Source organism: Panthera onca, chromosome F2 (assembly GCF_046562875.1).
Source record: "Panthera onca isolate mPanOnc1 chromosome F2, mPanOnc1 haplotype 2, whole genome shotgun sequence".
In the NCBI taxonomy this organism is placed as follows: domain Eukaryota; kingdom Metazoa; phylum Chordata; class Mammalia; order Carnivora; family Felidae; genus Panthera; species Panthera onca.
The window spans coordinates 21600751-21618820 of record NC_138356.1 but is presented as its reverse complement, the minus strand read 5'-3'; the positions used below and the strand labels follow the sequence as shown (position 1 = coordinate 21618820).

Sequence of the window (18070 nt, the reverse complement as noted above, 5' to 3'; positions counted from 1 at the left end):
TAAGCGTCCGACTTCAGCCAGGTCACGATCTCGCGGTCCGTGAGTTCGAGCCCCGCGTCAGGCTCTGGACTGATGGCTCGGAGCCTGGAGCCTGTTTCCGATTCTGTGTCTCCCTCTCTCTCTGCCCCTCCCCCGTTCATGCTCTGTCTCTCTCTGTCCCAAAAATAAATAAAAAACGTTGAAAAAAAAAAAATTAAAAAAAAAAAAGTTCTTAATGCCAAAATACAATAGACATGGAAGAGGTATATTATAAATCATATACAGTGTGCTTCCAGTTTAAGGTTTAAAAAAATAAAAGGTATTTACCTCAAAAAAAAAAAAGATACAGGGTTTGCTACATTAAAAATGTTACAGATGCGCCAGAGTGGCTCAGTCGGTTAAGCATTTGGCTCTTGACTTTGGCCCAGGTCACGATCTCCTGGTTTGTGAGTTAAATTCCCACATCAGGGTCAGTGCTAATAGTGCAAAGCCTGCTTGGGATTCTCTTCCCCTGCCCTACTTGTGCTCTCTTTCTCTCTCAAAATAAATAAATAAACTTTGAGAAAAAAAAATTACAAAAATATTTTCTACAATAAAAAAAGACTTATTTCCAAGTAGTGGTCTAATACCATCTGCCACCAATACAACAATATGTTTTATTCATATTTTTATTTTCAATAGTTAATATTTCTTATAATTAGCCAATTACGGACTATAGTCAATCAGTGACTCAGCTATTCCACCTTGACTCAAAGCCCCGTATTTATGTGATTTGTTCTCTTACGGTGCTAGAGATAGCAGAACTTGAACTCATGAATTCATGCATTCGTGGAGGAACCCCTCTGTGCCTTAATTTCCTGTCTCTAAAATTGAATGATGATAGTACACACCTCACAGGGTCCTTGTGAGGATTCCCTACTTCTATATCATTAAGGGCACAGAACTAGCACCCGCCCACAGGAAGCAGTTGAAGAAATCTAGGCTATTACTGTTTACGGGTATCTTCTACGTGTCAAACCCGAGACAGTAGGGCTATGGAGGAAGAAGAGGGAGTGACTTCAGGAGGGGTTAGGGAGTGAAGGAAAAGAGAGAGTAGCTGGTTTGCTGCCATAATCCCCATGCAGAATTCCAACACTGATCACACCAGAGACGATGACGACAACAACAACGAAACTGCCAGTGTTTAATTTGCAAATGCAGCTGGTTCCAAGCACATCACACAGTACTTCTCTTGCCCTTTCTTCATTCGTAGCCTCCTCCCACCCCAGGTCCACGAGAGGAGATTCACTGCTGGCAGTTAAATAGCTACTGTCTCTGGCTTCTGTCATGCTGTGCCGCTCCTTTGTAGAAGACGAGGATGCTGGCTTTGTGTCAAAAAGACGCGTGTTTCTTTGCTCGTGCTGATCAGTTTTCCTTTCCTTGTCCAATTCCGGATCGTGGAAGGATTGAAGGATGGCTCATGGAACTTTCTGGTAGTCCACAGTGTGGAGCAGAGCCTTGCCTTGTTTGAAGTCTCCTCGCCAGGCAGAGCAAGCCTGTCCCTGGGTACGTCCCCATGGTGGCAGTGGGGATGCACTGTTGGGCTCTGGGTTCTGGTCCTCCCTTGGTCAAGAAAGACAGGAGAGCAGCAAGCTTCAGGGAAACTCCTCCCGTCAGTAAAAAAAAAAAAAAAAAAAAAAGCATTGACTTCAATTCTCCCTCAACACTGTGAACTCCATCTTACCATCTCCAGTTTATATATGTGGGAAATTGAACTGAAGTGATTTTTGCCCAGAGCCACTTTGGTAAAGCCAAGGTTGAAGCCAGCGTTTCCTGCCACAGCTGTCATTGCACTAAAACCTGTCTAGCTGTGTCTCCTAAGCTGACCGTTGCTCTTTAGCAACATAAAGGAGGTAGAGTATTCCAGTGCTGTCACACCTTGATGTGATATGGCAAAGCCCAATAATGGCATTTTCTCTAATGTATTCTTTACATTTTTTTAATATTATTTATTTTTGAGAGAGAGAGAGACAGAGCACAGATTGGGGAGGGGCAGAGAGAGAAGGAGACACAGAATCGAAACAGACTCTTGGCTCTGAGCTGTCAGCACGGAGCCCAAGGCAGGGCCCGAACTCGAGAACAGCAAGATCATGACCTGAGCTGAAGTCGGACGCTTTTAACCGACTGAGGCACCCAGGCGCCCTCTGTTCTTTGAAAGCTTTGGTTCTCACTGTCTTCCAAACAGTAGCTACTCAAGCAACCTAACATCTGCTTTGCGAAAGTTGGAAGATAGACAGGGAGGTAGATAAATAGGCAGGCAGTGGACAGACATTTGTAAATTCCTACTGTTAAATAGACAAATATTTTCCTGCCCCTATATTACAAAGGAGAGCTGATATTACTCCTGCTTACTCCATTCTGGACACTATACAAGGCATAGAGGAGAAGAGATGAAATTTATCACTGCCCTCGAGGAGCCCAGATGCTATGTGGAGACGGAAAAGCAAAAGCACGATTTTATCACAGAATGATATTCCCGGTGATGGGGATTTGTAAGGATATTACAAGAGTCCAAAGGCAGTATGGTTCACCCAGATTGAGGGCAAGGTGCCAGGGCTGTGTGTGTCAGAAAAATGATTGCCCAAGGAAGTGATCTTTGACATGAGAGCATGTGGCATTTAGGCACTTAGTTCGAGTAGGTATAAAGCACAGAGTGCATGCAGGGCGGTTGTGAGGTAAGAGGACAGAAAGGGAGACTAGAGCCAGGTCACGGAAGGCTTTGTACACCCTGCTAAGGAAGCTGGATTTCATATGGAATGCCAGTGGTAACCGTTACAGAATGTTTAGCATTACCATGGGCATGAATGGCATTGCGAGGTCAAGGGCGTCAATAATCTAGGTGGGAGATCACCAGGGTTTGCCTGCGAGAACAGAATACAGGGGCAGATGCGAAAGCTAAGAGTGTAGTTTGGAAAGACTGGGGATTATGTTCAATGTCGCGGGGAGGGAAGCAAGAGTCATACCTTCTGGCTTGAGTCATCAGATAGAGGTTTAAAACCCCAGGACGGTTAGCTGGCTTTGGCAGGAAGATGCTAAATTCGGTTTTGAGATGTGGGATTTGAAGTGTACAACATCCTGCAAGTGATCGGCATGCAGGTCTGCAGCCCAGAGAACTGAGCTTGAAGCCATCGCCCTTGCAATTGGTTAAGATTTGCCAAGAAGGAATGCACTGAATAAAAAAAAGTTATCTCAGAGGAGCGGTCCCTTTGTGAATTTTTTGTTTGGAAACCCAGAATCCGAATATAGATTGAAGATTCCTGATTCAGAAAATGGAGTGACTCCTGTGAAGCCACAGTGGTGATTCTAGCAAACTGATGGTCAACCTGCCCATGACATAAACGGCCTTCCTGGTTTTGCCATAGTCTCTCTACTCGGAGGACGAAGCTGTGGGGAGGTGGTGTGGTCTGCGGAAAGAGTGAACGCCTCAGAGATGGAGAGACCCCGAGTTCAGTCTTCATTTCCGACCGATGTGTGACCTTCACACAGTCAACCTGACAAGCCTCAGAGATGACCCGGGGGCTTATTAGGAAATGGCAGAATCTAGAGCTCCAGCCCAGTGCCTGCCGTTTGTTGGACCTCAGTCAACAGGAGGACCACTCCTTCCTGAGTAGAAATACCCCATCAGCTTGCCCGCAGTTGGCCGGATGGCTGTCAGTCTATTTAAAAACTCCCGTGAAATTGACCTGTTGGTGTCACACAAGACAGCCTTTTCGTGCAGATTCTTGATTTTGACAGGTGCTTACCAATCTTCAATCTGGGGAAAGAGTCATTGTTTTGTGAGGTCTGATTTTACTAATTTACTTGCATAGGAAGTTTGTTTAGTCAGAGAGGAATTCCTTTTTTTAGATTGACTAATGCAAGAGAAAGCCTGTAACTTCAACTTCCCCAAAATGTGTCTAAGTTGCAGTCCCTGGGGACTTCTCCAGTTTCAGTGCAGTTACAATGGAGCCTCTATGCGAACAGCATTTCTAAGGAAACGCTTTCTAAATCCTGGATTCTTCTCACTGCTAATTGTGTGCTACTCCTTTGTAAGGCAGGTGGAGGGTCAGGGCAGGGGAGAGGATGCCATGTTTTTATCAACATTATTTTGCAGATTTGTTCACCGCCTCAAAAATAATTGACTGAGAATTATCTCCTGGTACTGGCATTTTGTCAGAAAGCTAAAGGGAGCTCTTATGTGCAAGATATCCCTTCAGTTGGTGGGAATTGTTTGTTTTAAACACATAATTGCAACCCTACTAGACTTGGAGATCAGCTATATCTGTTAAGCAAAAAATCAGTACCTCAGAAAATAACAGTTGAAAGATCGTGTTTAGCACGTATGTAGTAAGAACATGTAGGGTTGGGGTAAAACACAAATATTTTCTCTTTTTTAATTTCATTTATGTCTTTTGAGGGAAAGAGTGCAAGTGGGGGAGGGGCAGGGAGAGAGGGAGAGAGAGAATCTCAAGCAGGCTCCCTGCTGTCAGCACAGAGCCCAACTCGAGGCTTGACCTCAGGAACCGTGAGATCATGCCCTGAGCCTAAATCAAATCAGATGCTTAACCGACTGAGCCACCCAGATGCCCCGAATATCTTCTCTTTTTAAAGCAGCAATTATAACATTTACTTTCTTTAAACTATACCAAAAAATATTTAAATTACAACTGACAGAAATGAATATTTCATTCTACTTATAATCGCATACCTGTTAAAATGGTCTTAAGCAGAAGCCCCTCCTCATTATTGGCCAAGGTCCTTGCAGCAATTGCCAATAAGGGCTCTCTCCAAATCCAGGAGAATATTTGAAACTTTATATCTGAGGCAAGACACAAATGGATTCTGTAAAACTATTTTTCGTGATAATGGCAAACAAGATGAAGCTATTCCTGTTCTCAAGGAGCTTAGAGTTCAGGGAAGCCCAGAGGAGGGGGGTGGAGTCAAGCACGGGTGCTGCTCAGAAATTTGAGGGTGACTCACACACTGATGGAAAAATTAAGGCTCAGCAGAACTGCCTGGGGTGGGCTTTGGAGAAGAGTGATCTAAGCAGCAGGTGTATAGTAAATGAGCCTCTGAGTGATAGAAGTTATCAGTTGAGGAAAATACAGCCTAAGGAGATAAATGAATGTCATAAACTCGTTGACACACATCCTTCACACTGGTCACTCGCTTGAACATTTATTAAGCAATGACCGTGCTATGCGGAAACATGATTTTAGGCGCTTAAAATAGAATTGTAATGAGGACTGACAGTTGTTGCCCCACTGAAGTTAACGGTCCAGAGGGAAAAAAAAAAAAAAAGCTGGAAGTGAGCAGCCCTTGCCTGGTTAAAAGAAATATGAAACACGCATAAAATGGAATATTAGGACAGTTTAAAAAATAACACAGATGATTAATTAATATAAAAATATCTTTATTACATATTGTTGACTGGAGGGGAAAGAGGCTACAAAACACGTATCTGGTTGTACCTGCTTTTTGGGTGTGTGTCCCCCAATGAAAATGTAAGCCCTGTGGAGAACGGGAGGAACTTTGGACAGTTGAGTCAGTAGGAGGGCAGGAAGGACAGTGGAAGAATTTAACAGTGGTGACTTCTGAAGGATGGAACTAAAGTTTCTTTCTTTTATACGCTTTTCTGTTTTGCATGAATTTTCTACACGGGTGTGTGTTATGGTCAGACAAAATAAATTTCTTTTCATAAAACTACTTTTTAACACTTCTGTGACATAATGCAGCAACATTATCACTTATCTTTCGGTTGGGTCATCGATTCTGTCATAACTAATTCTGTCAGTCGGGTCGTTGGAAAGGTTCAGTGTCATCCGTGTGCTTGGTCCACATCAAAAAGAAATAGTCAGAAATAGGGTCCTATTTAGAAAACAGAGAGAAAAAGACCCATGAGAAGTTCTCTCTTCCTTCAAAGAGTTTATTATCTGGTGGTATACTTATCTGTCTATTTCCTTATCCATCAAAAGTAGATAGAGCTTTGGGGAGGATTAGAAATAACACCTAAAACATAGTAGGCTCTCAATAATTGTCCTTACTGTCATTCAGTGGGTTACAGAGCATACATCAGAGGTTGGAAAACATAAAAGAAAACAAACAAAAAACAAAAAACCCTAAAAGCTTGACAGAGGAATTAATTGCCTTGGCCAGGAGAGAGAAAGGGGAGGCATGCCAGCAGACGATAGACACAGCTATTGCCTGTGAAAGGGGAGTAGAGGTCCGGCACAGAGTGTGCAGTGGGCTGCAAGGGGTAAACAGGCGGGCACGGCCCTGGATAGCCGAGGTTAAGGTCATTATAGAGGCCCTTGAATGCCCAGCTTCATTGGAATCTATTGTTTCCCGTTTAGTTTTTCCCAAGTACGGATTGACCACCTTCTGGCTAAAAGGCAGAGACGGACAGAAACAGAAGTGAAATGTATTACCCACTTCCAAGAAATTGATATCGCATGTTGGAAATTGTATTTTCAGGTAGAGCAAAACCTACATTGAGAAAAATGTTCTGAAGGTGAAGGTTGAAAAGAGAGTCCCAGCAGTATGATGAATTCCATTTCATATTCTCAAAGCTCTGTAAGAATTCTAGTTCCTTCCCTGGGAGAAAATTATAGTGACCCTCCCCTGCACCCACCGCTCTCTCCAGCCCTGTGATGTCTATCGAGCCTTACTGGCAATATGTGTATCTGCTTTATTTTTGTATGCTTGGTGCCTGGTATGATCCCTGGTGTATAAATAGGCAATCAGTCATTAGTTGAATGCATGACAGCCTGAACAAAAGAACAGAGAATGTGTGTCCTATATATTTTCTAGAGATATTTCCACAATTAATATATAACATAACATAAATGCTATATTCATGGTATATAATATTTTCCTGAATAATACAAACAACCAGATTTATAATGAACAACCAAAACGTGATTATCTGTTACTTTAAATATTCATGGAAAAAGAAAGGGCTGGTTTTCTAGGGAGTGAGAGTATGAGTAAGGATGAAAATTTTCCTTAGTTTTCCTTTCAGGCACCCACTCCTCCCCCTCCCGCATTGACACCCAGTGGTTGGGGCACACCAGAGCTCCCCATGCTGGAGGAAACCACAACCAGATAGAACAGTTCACCCCCAAGTAATGAGGCTTAAATAATTTAGTCCTAAGCTGAAGTCTTTGTCTTATAAAAGCAAATTCAAAAGGAATGATTTCAGGGGGTAGGATTTCAGATCATAATACTTGGAAGAGAGGAGAGAACTTTTGAGTAAGAAAGTGCACTTGAGAGGTCCTCACTTCCCCGTGAGAAGCTAACAGGCAAGTGACATGGAACCTTCCAGTAACTCACAGAACCCTTTTTTTTTAAGTGCCGCTGTCCGCTTCTGCATACTTTTCTCTCCAGAGTCAGTAATAACTCTATGGCAAAAGAAATCGGCTTGGAAAATTTTTATCAACTTACTAACTAAGGATGTTATTCCGAACTACACATTCCTCTACATGAAATTGAGTTTTTACTGTTAAAAAATTATCGGTCCGTATGATGTGTTAAATTATTAAATTGAGCTCTTTTAAACTTTCAAGTTTCACTCCCCACCCTTGCATAAAAGGGTCGCTTAAAAAGCCAGTTACGTTCAAGTAACTCTTTAAAAGCTGTCCTGATGTGTGGTTTGCAGTTAAATGAAGATGAATTGATAGATACAGAATGGTGATAAACTGGAACTAATATTTATTGCAAATATTTAATTTTAAAGTAAAAATTGCTCCAGAAAAAAAAAAAAAACTCCTAAAACATGACCTATTTAATATTACAGCTTTTGTTCCTTGTTTGTGTGTGATCACAACAGACATATTCTGTGTAAATTAAAACTTGTAGTTAAAGGCTTTGTGAATAAATTAGTATATGATTCACTTTCCTCAAATGGCAACGAGGACTAAAGAACGTGACTGCAGCAAAGGATAAAAGGGCTCCTAGTTGGAGTATCTTTCCGTGCTTTTGGCAACAAGTTTGGGATAAAAAGAATGATTTTTATGAGAATGTGATTATTCACAGCAAGATGAGGGTTGGTGTCACTATGAAAAATTCTTCTTCAGGAGACGGTCTCAGCAGGAATAATCTAGAAGAAAGGCAACAGGAGTTACAAAGAACACTGTTGCCAGTGACAGATTGTGTTTGCAAAATGATGAGCAAACCCATTGAAAATTGAGAAACGGTTCAGCAGTAAATCAAAGGCTTATTCGCAAGAGAAGTTCTGACTCACCATTCAAAAGGATGACACTTATGTTAGATATATGCTGTTTTCTTTTTTTTTAAGTTCTGAAATATTTCATAAATTAAGTCTGCCTTTAATCTTTTAATACATGAAAAATCACATGATACAATTAAAAATATGGATGATATTTTTAGGATAAAACTATAATGCAGTTTAACATATTTTCAGACACTATTGCACAGTGCTATTTTGTATTTGAAGATGTGCACCCTTTTCACTGGCTCCCACACCAATTTGTAAAATACCTCAACTTCTGATATTAGCTGAATCATAAATGAAGCTTTTAATTCGGGCCTAAGCTTCTTGTGTATAATATCATGGGGTAGGGGTATAGAACGCGCGGGGCATCATGAAAAATGGATCTTGCAGCATTCGGTATAAAGTATTCACTGCATCCTTAACTTTTTAAAAAGTAATTATGTGTTGAAGTCATTAGACCAAGTGCCATGGATTCCATAGTTATCAATGAAAGGAACCCATTGGTTCCGTTTGAGCAATTTTAAATTAGCCCGTTTTATTTGTAAAGAGCTTATTTTCAATTCTTTCTGGCTCTCTCTTTTCTGGCCTCTCTTTTTCTCATGCTAACATTGAGAGTAAGAATAGAGACAAATACATTTTATATAGTCGTGGGGTAAAGAAGGTATTCATAGTGAGACAGAAGGAGCTGCAGGGAGAGTGAAGCTGGCATATCAGATTTATTAACACTGCACCACTCGCTAAGAAGGAACTCTTCATGCGATTCCTGATGATGACATCTTATTTTTAACGAGCACGTTTGAAAAGAAATTAATATAGAAAAATATTCTTAAATGTTCTTTTTTTATTTGTTGTTAACCATAAGCTTGAGATTCCTGTAATTTTTTATGTCGTGATCTGAAATATTTAGCATACCTTTGTACGTCTACAAATAACATTACTTGAGTGCTTCATTTTATCTTTTGCCTTAATATGCCATCTTCAGGCACTTTCGGTAAAGATTTTATTCTCTAAATAGTGTGTGAATATTTATCTAAACAGAACCAGATTGAAATAGTTAATGCCTTCTTACCTTTGTTGAAACTGCTGTAATTCGCATCTTGGGTTTCAAATACAAGTACCTAGGTCTCCTAGCAAATGGAAACAGAATTCTAGTAAAATCTGTGTCTCATTCTGATAATCTCTACAAGATACTGTAACATTAAATATATTAAAATGCTGTTTTTATAAGTAAGACACAATAGTTAAAAGCAGTGTGTATCTTTACAAGTTGTGTTTTATTATCAAATCTCAAAATTGGATGTTAAAATGCCTTATTAGTTTCTGAGATTTGAAACTGGGTCTCCTCCCTCCTCCCCCCCCCCCCACTGGCTGCTATTAGTTTTGTCCTCCTGTCAAAACAGATAGAGGGACATTTAGATATTGACTTTTAATATGCATTGGTGCCTATACTATGCTGAGTGCATATTCTAGAGTGAGAATTTAAAGACGAGTTTGTCTGGATATGTTCTAATTCCTTAATGTACATTTCCCAAAATTGGCAAACCAAATGAGGCCAATTTCAAAAAAACTCCTTCTCCTGTGCCTTAGCCACAGGTAACCTGCACCCTTTTCTTCTGCAAGGAAGCGCTGTGGTGGGAAAGCGAGGGAAATGGGAGGGTCGTGAGGTGTTCCCCAGACAGGCTTGATAGGTCCAGACCACCTGCACATGCGGGACTGAGGGGCTGCGAATAGCACACCACACCCCATTTCCACATGGCCATGCTGCAGGCTCGCATCTAGCCCTTGATGGTGGGCACAAGGGCACAGCAGCACTTAAGCTCTTTATTATGTCGATTTAAAAGTGCAGTGCGGGCTTTGACACACCTTTAGAAAAGCACATTGCAATCATATTATTCCACATCACTAAGTTTAAATACACAGTATGCTGATTGGGCAGCCTCCTTTTTGCAGAGAGAATCGTGCAAGTAAAAACCTGGTTTTTGCAAATTTACTAACTCACGGACAAAATGCCTAACCCACAGAGACGGACGTACTCAATGCGGATGTCCGTGAATGAGAAACAGCACTCTTCACCTCTCTCCCATCCGTTGGCATATTCCTGGACCGCCCCTTCCCCCTGAACTTCTGAATCACAGAGAATCTCTAGAGATGATCATTTAACCTCATTTTTTCCAAAGAAGTTATAAAAATATCTAGGGAGTCAGGGGTTATTTCCAAAAGCCGCTGTGGAAATCACTCCCTTAAAAGCTCTGTCACTCGAATACTCGTCACCCTGTAATGCCACCTGTACGCTTTAGATTTTCTGTTAGAAAGAAAGAGGGTAGTGTGGACAGATCCACAAAGGGATGGTTTTTCCCCCTTTTTTCTATCTAAGGTACTCCTGGTCACTTGTCAAGATAAAACTTTCAAGACAGTTTGTGTGTTTGTCTCTAAAGTACGGGAAATCCTTCCGTACTCTGTACAGTTAAACATTTTCGTGTTCAGAAATAAGAGGGAAACTTCTTTCTAGTAACTTGTAGGTGTCTATGGTACCGAGCGAGTATCTATCCTGTTCAGTGGGGAGGTGGGAGCAGTGGATGTTAATTGCCTGATGACGGGAGGGGACAGAGGACCCAAGGATCCTTTCCTCTGCCGTGGCTAACTCCGGCTGGTCTCCATTGGCACGCCAACGCACAGGCACAATGAAAATAGCCCGTTCTCTCATGTCTTTTTTCCTTTCATTTTTCCTTTGTAAAGGGAGGTATTGAAACAATTAGTTGGCAGTCTCGGGTTAGTTTTCTCACGGTAAATTTGGAAAACGGAGTGAATGTAGCCTCGGTCAGCAGAATTTGGGCTCGTATAACTCAACTTCTCCAAAGACGTGTTTGTAACATTTTTACATTGTTCCCTCTCACAATGTGCAGTCTGCCTTAGAGTCGTCTTAGAGTCTATTTATTCAAAGAATGTAGGTTTACTTGGAGTTTATGTTTCTGGTGTCGAGTTCAGAGGTACAGTGCCTCAGCAGGCCGGTTATTACATCACTGTGCTTGGCATAGATAATAAGACCCATTGTAACTGTCTTAATTTTTTTTATTAATTTTCCTAAACTAACTTGAATGGTATGGTGTTTTTTTACATAATTATGGCACAAGTGAAAGGCTTGGAGGAAAAGTACAACCACTATGGTATCAAAGCAGAATAAATATTTGCAGAAAAATTCTGCCATAACTTAATATTTTGCATATGAGCCCCTGTACAAAATCTGAGTTATTCCTGGGGCTTGGTCCAAAAGAACATGTCTGTGGCCCGACCCTGGAAGGCCAGAGATGATGACGGATCAGAAAAAGGTCAGTTTGAGTTGCAGTGCCAAAAATAATGACAGAAGGGACCAAGAAGGCAGAATAACAGTGCAACCAGAGTTCTGAAAGGGAATGTGCCTTTGCCGCATGGCTGTTGAGATCGTACCCCATGTGGCTTTCTTCATACTCCCAACACCAGGACTGGTGCTTAGCTGCTTCATGTGTTGGCAATTTTCCCCAGCCATCCATGTGAGCATTTCATAATCCAGCCCCACGAGTGCTTAGATGTCTGCGAGCTGAGGGCCAGTAGTAAGTAAAGCTTGCTAATTTTATTTATCTTACTACTCTGTGAAGCACATGGGCCATGGAACATAAAGGGAAGCTAGGCAAGGGTAAACTCTGGTCCTTTGGTTGGTGGTGTTTATCTGCAAGATGATTGTAGAAACCTTTTGTGGAAAACAGAGGTTGCAGACTAGCACCTGTGGGCTCAACCCCGTGCCTCTCTGATTGTTACCGTCTGCCTTCATTCACCTCCTCTCCCCTGGTCAGATCCTTGTTCCTGGGCCTCCAGCCTTCTAGCTGTGTCAAAGCCACACTAACACCTACACTCTCACCACCTACTCCCACCCCCTGGCAAAGGCCCAGTTGCCACAGTGGCTCTCCTTCCAGGGTGATTTTAGTCATTTGACGGCCTACTGGTGAGATGAAGAGCTGGGGTTTGTCCCGGGGGATGGAGGACTCCCGTCCGAGCTCCAGGTTGGGAGAGGGGGCCGTGGTGACAGACGCTGGGCACAGTAGGAGTGGGGCAGGAGAAGGGGAGGGTAAGTGTTGGAGCCGCAGTCCCTACACTCCAAACAACCGATAGGCCATGAAAGATCCAAATGGCGGCCACCATGAGGAGTGGACACTGGTCTGCATCGTGTGAAATTGCGGGGCATGGGAAGAGCCGGCGAGTTGGGAGGTCAAAGATGTAGTGTCTCTGTGCTTACGTTATATAACTTCTCTGACTCTTCATTTTTTGCGTCTGTGAAATGAGTTATGCCAGTAAATACTCTTCTACCTTCATAAATCAGCAACACTCATTCAACTCAACAAGAAGGACGAATATTTGTGAGGGAGGGAAACCGTGTGCCCGCCCCCGCAAGAACTCTACGGAAGTAGAAGAAAGGACTTATTGAAGTAGGTTGCCTTTACTTTAGGGAAGGAGGAATATACTCAAGTGATACAAAGAATCAAACTAGGACATTCTGGTAATCAAGTGTCAACAGATTGTGTCTCCTCTCTGTGCGTTAAGATTTCTGAAAAGGGGCAGGCCAACCTCACGTCGCTTTAGCAGTAATCCAAGTTCGGTAATTAATTGTCAAGTGTTCCTAGCAAAGGATAGGCACAATTTTGCCTGGCACTGGTCCTGGCTCTTGCTTAGAATTTGTGCTCTGTGCATGTATATGAAAATTGGTCCAATGAAAATGTTAATTATATATTCCTCTACTATTGCCTTGATATGGAGCCTTTACGCACAAATGTGGCTGATTTGGACATCCCTTTGGAAAGCCATGAACAAAAGATGACTCTTTTCCCACCTCTTGATCCCTTGCCGGCTCCCATAGCAATTCTTGAATGTATGATTTCGAGGGTAACACAAGCCATCTCCAATAGCCTTCCCTTAGGGGGACCTGCTTTCTGGCTCCCCAAGCGTTTTCTTGCATGTCTGGAACTATTTCCCAGAGAGAGGGGATAACTTGCCCAATAAGCGCCACCTCCCCCCACCCCGCCTCACCACCACGCACAGGTAGATGTCTGACATCAACAGTCTGGGATCCCAAAGCTATGTTTTGTTTCTGTTACCCAGCTTCAGTGACTACGAACTATCTCTGGCAAGTTCGCCCTGTATCTCTTTACCTGGTGCTGTCCCTCCCCGAGCTGGGAAAACAGAGTTTGAGTTTTCAGACCTCAAAAGCTCTTCTGGACTAAATAGAATTCAGCCATTCAGCAGGGGCATGGATGTTCCTTTGAATGTTCCTCAAGGCGGTTCCGCAGCATTTGCTACAACTATAATTTATCATGTGTGTAGTTAATTAACTTCTGTCTTTCCTGCTGAACTGTACATGCCTTGAGGGCTGGGGCTGATGACTGGATGCTGCTTCCAAAGCCAACTCCTTGCTGTCACCTGCTAGCCCTTGTAACTCTTCTCGCCTGACCTCCTCCTTGAATGATGGGGTTTGGGGGATGATGGTGGGGTTCAGAGCTGATGGCCAAAGAAAAGAATTCTTGAAGACGTCTTTAGTGCAAAAAGATGATTTTATTAAAGCACAGAGATAGGACCCGTGGGCAGGAAGAGCTGCGCGGGGGTTGTGACGGGTAACTGATTATATACCTTCAGGTGGGGAAGGGGTTAGGGATAAAGTAAGTCTCTAAGGTATTTTGGAAGCAAGGTTTTCAGGACCTTAAAGGGGGTACCTGTGGTTAGGAAAACATCATTTATTACTGTTTAGTAAAACCTCAGTCATGAGACCCTTCAGATGTATAACAGGGAGCCATAAGCCTAGAGTGTGATTACTGACATATATCTTAGGGGAGGTGGGTAGAGATAAAGGAAATTTCCAAAGGAATTTTTAAAAAAATATTTTTTAATGTTTATTTATTATTGAGAGACAGACACAGAATGTGAGCAGGGGAGGGGTAGAGAGGGGGGAGACATAGAATCTGAAGCAGGCTCCAGACTCTGAGCTGTCAGCACAGAGCACCACACGGGGCTCGAACTCACAAACTGCAAGATCACGACCTGAGCCGAAGTCCGTCACTTAACCAACTGAGCCACCCAGGCACCCCTCCAAAGGAATTTTTATGTGTCTAAGGAGACTCACAGGATCCAGGGGGGTCAGGATGCTGTTAAGCCAAGATTCCCTTTTGCCCGTAGCAAAGTGTCATCATTGAGGCAGCTGAGCTTCTAGAGGGAGGTCACTCTGCCTGTTTCAAGGACTTGTCACTACTGGGCTGTAGGCAGTAAGGGAATTTAATTTTTCATTTGCCTTTGTTTCCCACATAACCTGATTGCTTTACCCCCTTACACTTAAACCCCCTTACATCTTCATAAGGGTGATGTTAGGGCTCCAGGAAATAGATTATAGGTTTCTATAGTCTATAGAGATTAGTCTATGGGTAAGGTTGCCTTTTTCTTGCCGTTAACTAAGTTTTCTGTAAACTGAAGGAGACTCCTGTCCTGCATGACTGTGATCTCTATCAGTCAGCCATTTGCTTTTGTCCTTTCCCCTGTTCTTGGGCAGCCGAGAGTGTCTGAGGAATATCACACATATCCCGCCTGGGAGGAAGGGGTGCGGTGCTAGCTTATACTTTGCCCTCAGCGTGCCTTATGTTCCCTCATCACTTGTGCCTTCCTCCTGCCACATCCTCCAGCACACCAGGGTTCTGCTGCCTCGGGGCCTTTGAACATGCTCTTTCCTTGGCCTGCAAGGCCATTCCGGAGACCCCACACAGCACTGCATCATTTCCTTGCCTGCTATACTTTTTCTCCTTAGCAGTTATCACCATCTAACACATTGTACATTTTGCATATTTACTGGTTTGGGTGTTTCCCCCACTGTGATGTTAGTTCCAAGATGGTACGGACTTTTGTCTGTTAAATGTTGTGTCCTTAGCATCTGGAATAGCGCTAGAACATAGTAGCCCCTTTATAAATAATAGGACACATGAATGAATAAATGACGATCTTTCTAAGCTAAGGCACCCATTAGCCGGCTCAGATGAGTGTTGAGTGCAAAATCTATGAGAGGTCATGAGAATTGCTACCTTCTCCCCAAATGAGGCCCCCCGCGAGATACCCCAACGCAACAGGGGTACCTTGGGTACCTGCACCCTCAACAGGACAGGTTAATGCTCAACTGGCTGAACTGGCAGTAATGTCCCTTAGACTTGTGAATGCTGGCCAAAGACTTGGATTCAGTAATGACTCCGATGCTCTAAAACCCTACCATATACATTTTGGAAGTTTATTTCAAAAATACATATTTTTTTACCACATCCAGTCTTTTTGGAGTAAAAACTTATTTTCCCATGGAATTCTTTATGCTCAGCACTCTGTGTATTAAGCAGTAAACTAGGGTTCTTAGGAATATATCTTGGTACCTGGAAATAATGGGAAGCTTCCTTTCTTGTTTTCTGTGTCTATAGATCCTTCCAGGGGGCTTTTAATGTTGTGGTGGTGTTTCAGTAGGTCCGGAACCCCTGCTCCCCTCCTTCAAATAACTAATTTTCTGAGTTTCAAACAAATTTAGAAACTAAAAAACAACTAAGTCCAGAACGGAAAAAAGAAAAGCTAAAATTAGGCTCTTAAACAAAAAGCTAGATGGCTTCCAGAAAGTGGGGGGAGGGGAGTCTCATCGTAATGGGGGAGGGGAAGAAGAATTTCAGATGTTGGAATGGGGGGCGCTGCAGTTTCTGATTTGAGAGTGGATGCACTTAGAAAGCTTCACACATTCCACGTATATTAAGATATTTCCATATTTTTATATTCTCCATTCTTTGAGAAATTAAAATTTGTAATAGGTAAGCATCAAGATAGTAATAGCAATAGCATAATTTTCATCAAAATAAAAACATACAGAGCATATTTCCCCAAATATTTCTACAATTATGTAGAAGCTCATACAAAGACTTACAGGTATTTACCTGTAAGTCTTATATATACCTTATCGATACAAAGTTCGTGCAGTAAGGTATTTTTCTATTGTTACGTGAAATGAACAATTCGCAAAACATATTTTACAGGGACGTTTTAATGATTTCTTTCTATTCCTGGGGGTGCTAATGAGGCCCTTTAAAAAAACGCTCCTGATGTTTGCCTCTGTTTCCATTAAAATCATTCTACAAAAAACCCTCCTGATAAAGAATGAAGATTTCCTTGTTGCCACCACACTGGAGTTGATCAGATCTCTGTGAAGCGAGTTTAGGGTCTGCAGGTAGAAGCTTGGAGCTGTTGACACTCAGTGAGAGCTAACCAAGATATTGAACAGCGGTTCAGATGAGGGCCTCAGCCCTGGGAACAAAAAGACCTGGGTAAAGCTGGCGGGAGAAAACAAATACAGGATGTGGGGGGACAATAGCAACAGTGGAGTCATTAACAGTCATTGGAAGATAACTGACTTCTCCATGGTCATGGAGATTTACAACTGCTTGCATTTAAGAAAAGCCTCTTAACGCCCTGCCTTTGGAAGGAATTCTTCCCGCCCCTAGAGTTAACTAACTTTAAGTCAGCTCTGATTCCTTGAATTAAATCCTTTATAAGGTAGCCTTTTTCCTTGTACTCACTCACCTTCAACCTCCTGTTTTCTCCCCCAAGAGAAAAATCCTCCACCGTGGCATTCAGGCTTTGGGGTTTTTCTGGTTTTGTTTTGTTTTTGTTTTTGTTTGGGGGGGGGTACACTTTTTGGTTTTGCTTTTTTTGTTTGTTTTGTACACTCACCGTGCACCCTAAAAGAGTTGTTTACCAACAACACAGAAAAAATGTATTTCTGGCTAGATAAATGGCAGAAATGTCTACTCATGATTTCGTCACTCTTTAAACCCGGGATGAGTACAGGGTTGAAAAACCACTACTGTCATTCATCTTCTGAAATATGATTGAATTAATAACTCTGAGAAGTCCCCAAACATGTATTCCAGGAATGATCTGTTTTTTAAATGTTAAATTCACAGTCCACATGTGAGGCCTCCTGGACTTGCTTTTCCTCTTTCTTATCTGAGGTTATGGACCTCGGGAGAGCAGAGGGGGGTTACAAGGTCAAAGTCTTTTCCTCCTTGGAACTTGCTGCTTGCTGGGAGAGGGTTGCCTGGAAAATAGATGCTTTGGAGAAGGGGTTGGGGGGTCACGATTTTAATTCTGTTAAGCAACAGCTGGTTTGAGTTTCTTTCCACTTCTATCTCCTGCCCCCTTCCTCACAAATCCGTGGAGAGAAAAGAATTTGTTCAGAAGGGACCTGCAACATAAAAATACACCTTGTCTTACTGTGGCACTTGATGTATGTCATCATTGTTCCAAACTGAATGTCAAGCACTATAGGGACAGGCTAGATTTTATCAAGTTAAATAGGAAATACAACCAGAGCTTTAATCAGAAGAACCTTTTAAAATACAGGATACATGCCTGGAGATCTTTTAATAATATTTTTAAACTAACACTTTTAATGACAAGAAGTATAATAAAGACCTCTGGGGTATTTGGAGCCTGACTGCAAAGAATCGTAACTGAAATATTAAAGCATTGCCCACTGTGGGTGACTTGTTTCTGGAGGGGAGACCTCGTTGTCGGCCTCCAAATTCGTACGCCTTCCTTTGGCAACAAATGTTTATTGAGTGTCTGCTTTTCACTCGACTGTGCTAGGGACTGGGGATGTAGCCATAAGATGTAGGGGTTCGTGGATGCAGACAGGTGCATGAACATCAACTCAGTCTAGTGGAGCTTTAGCTCAAAATCACAGCCTCCTATTCTAAACAGTTTACACGCGGTTTGGGCTTTAAACATCAGGTCTGTTCAAATAACATTATT

The 18070-nt window shown here is 42.4% G+C and overlaps 1 protein-coding gene across 9 annotated transcripts in view; it reads left to right on the top strand.

Moving 5' to 3' along the window:
- The window catches only part of EYA1 (EYA transcriptional coactivator and phosphatase 1), a 169231-nt gene that overhangs the window by 125772 nt on the left and 25389 nt on the right, over nt 1-18070 (top strand). The gene's annotated exons all lie outside the window — the stretch shown is intronic.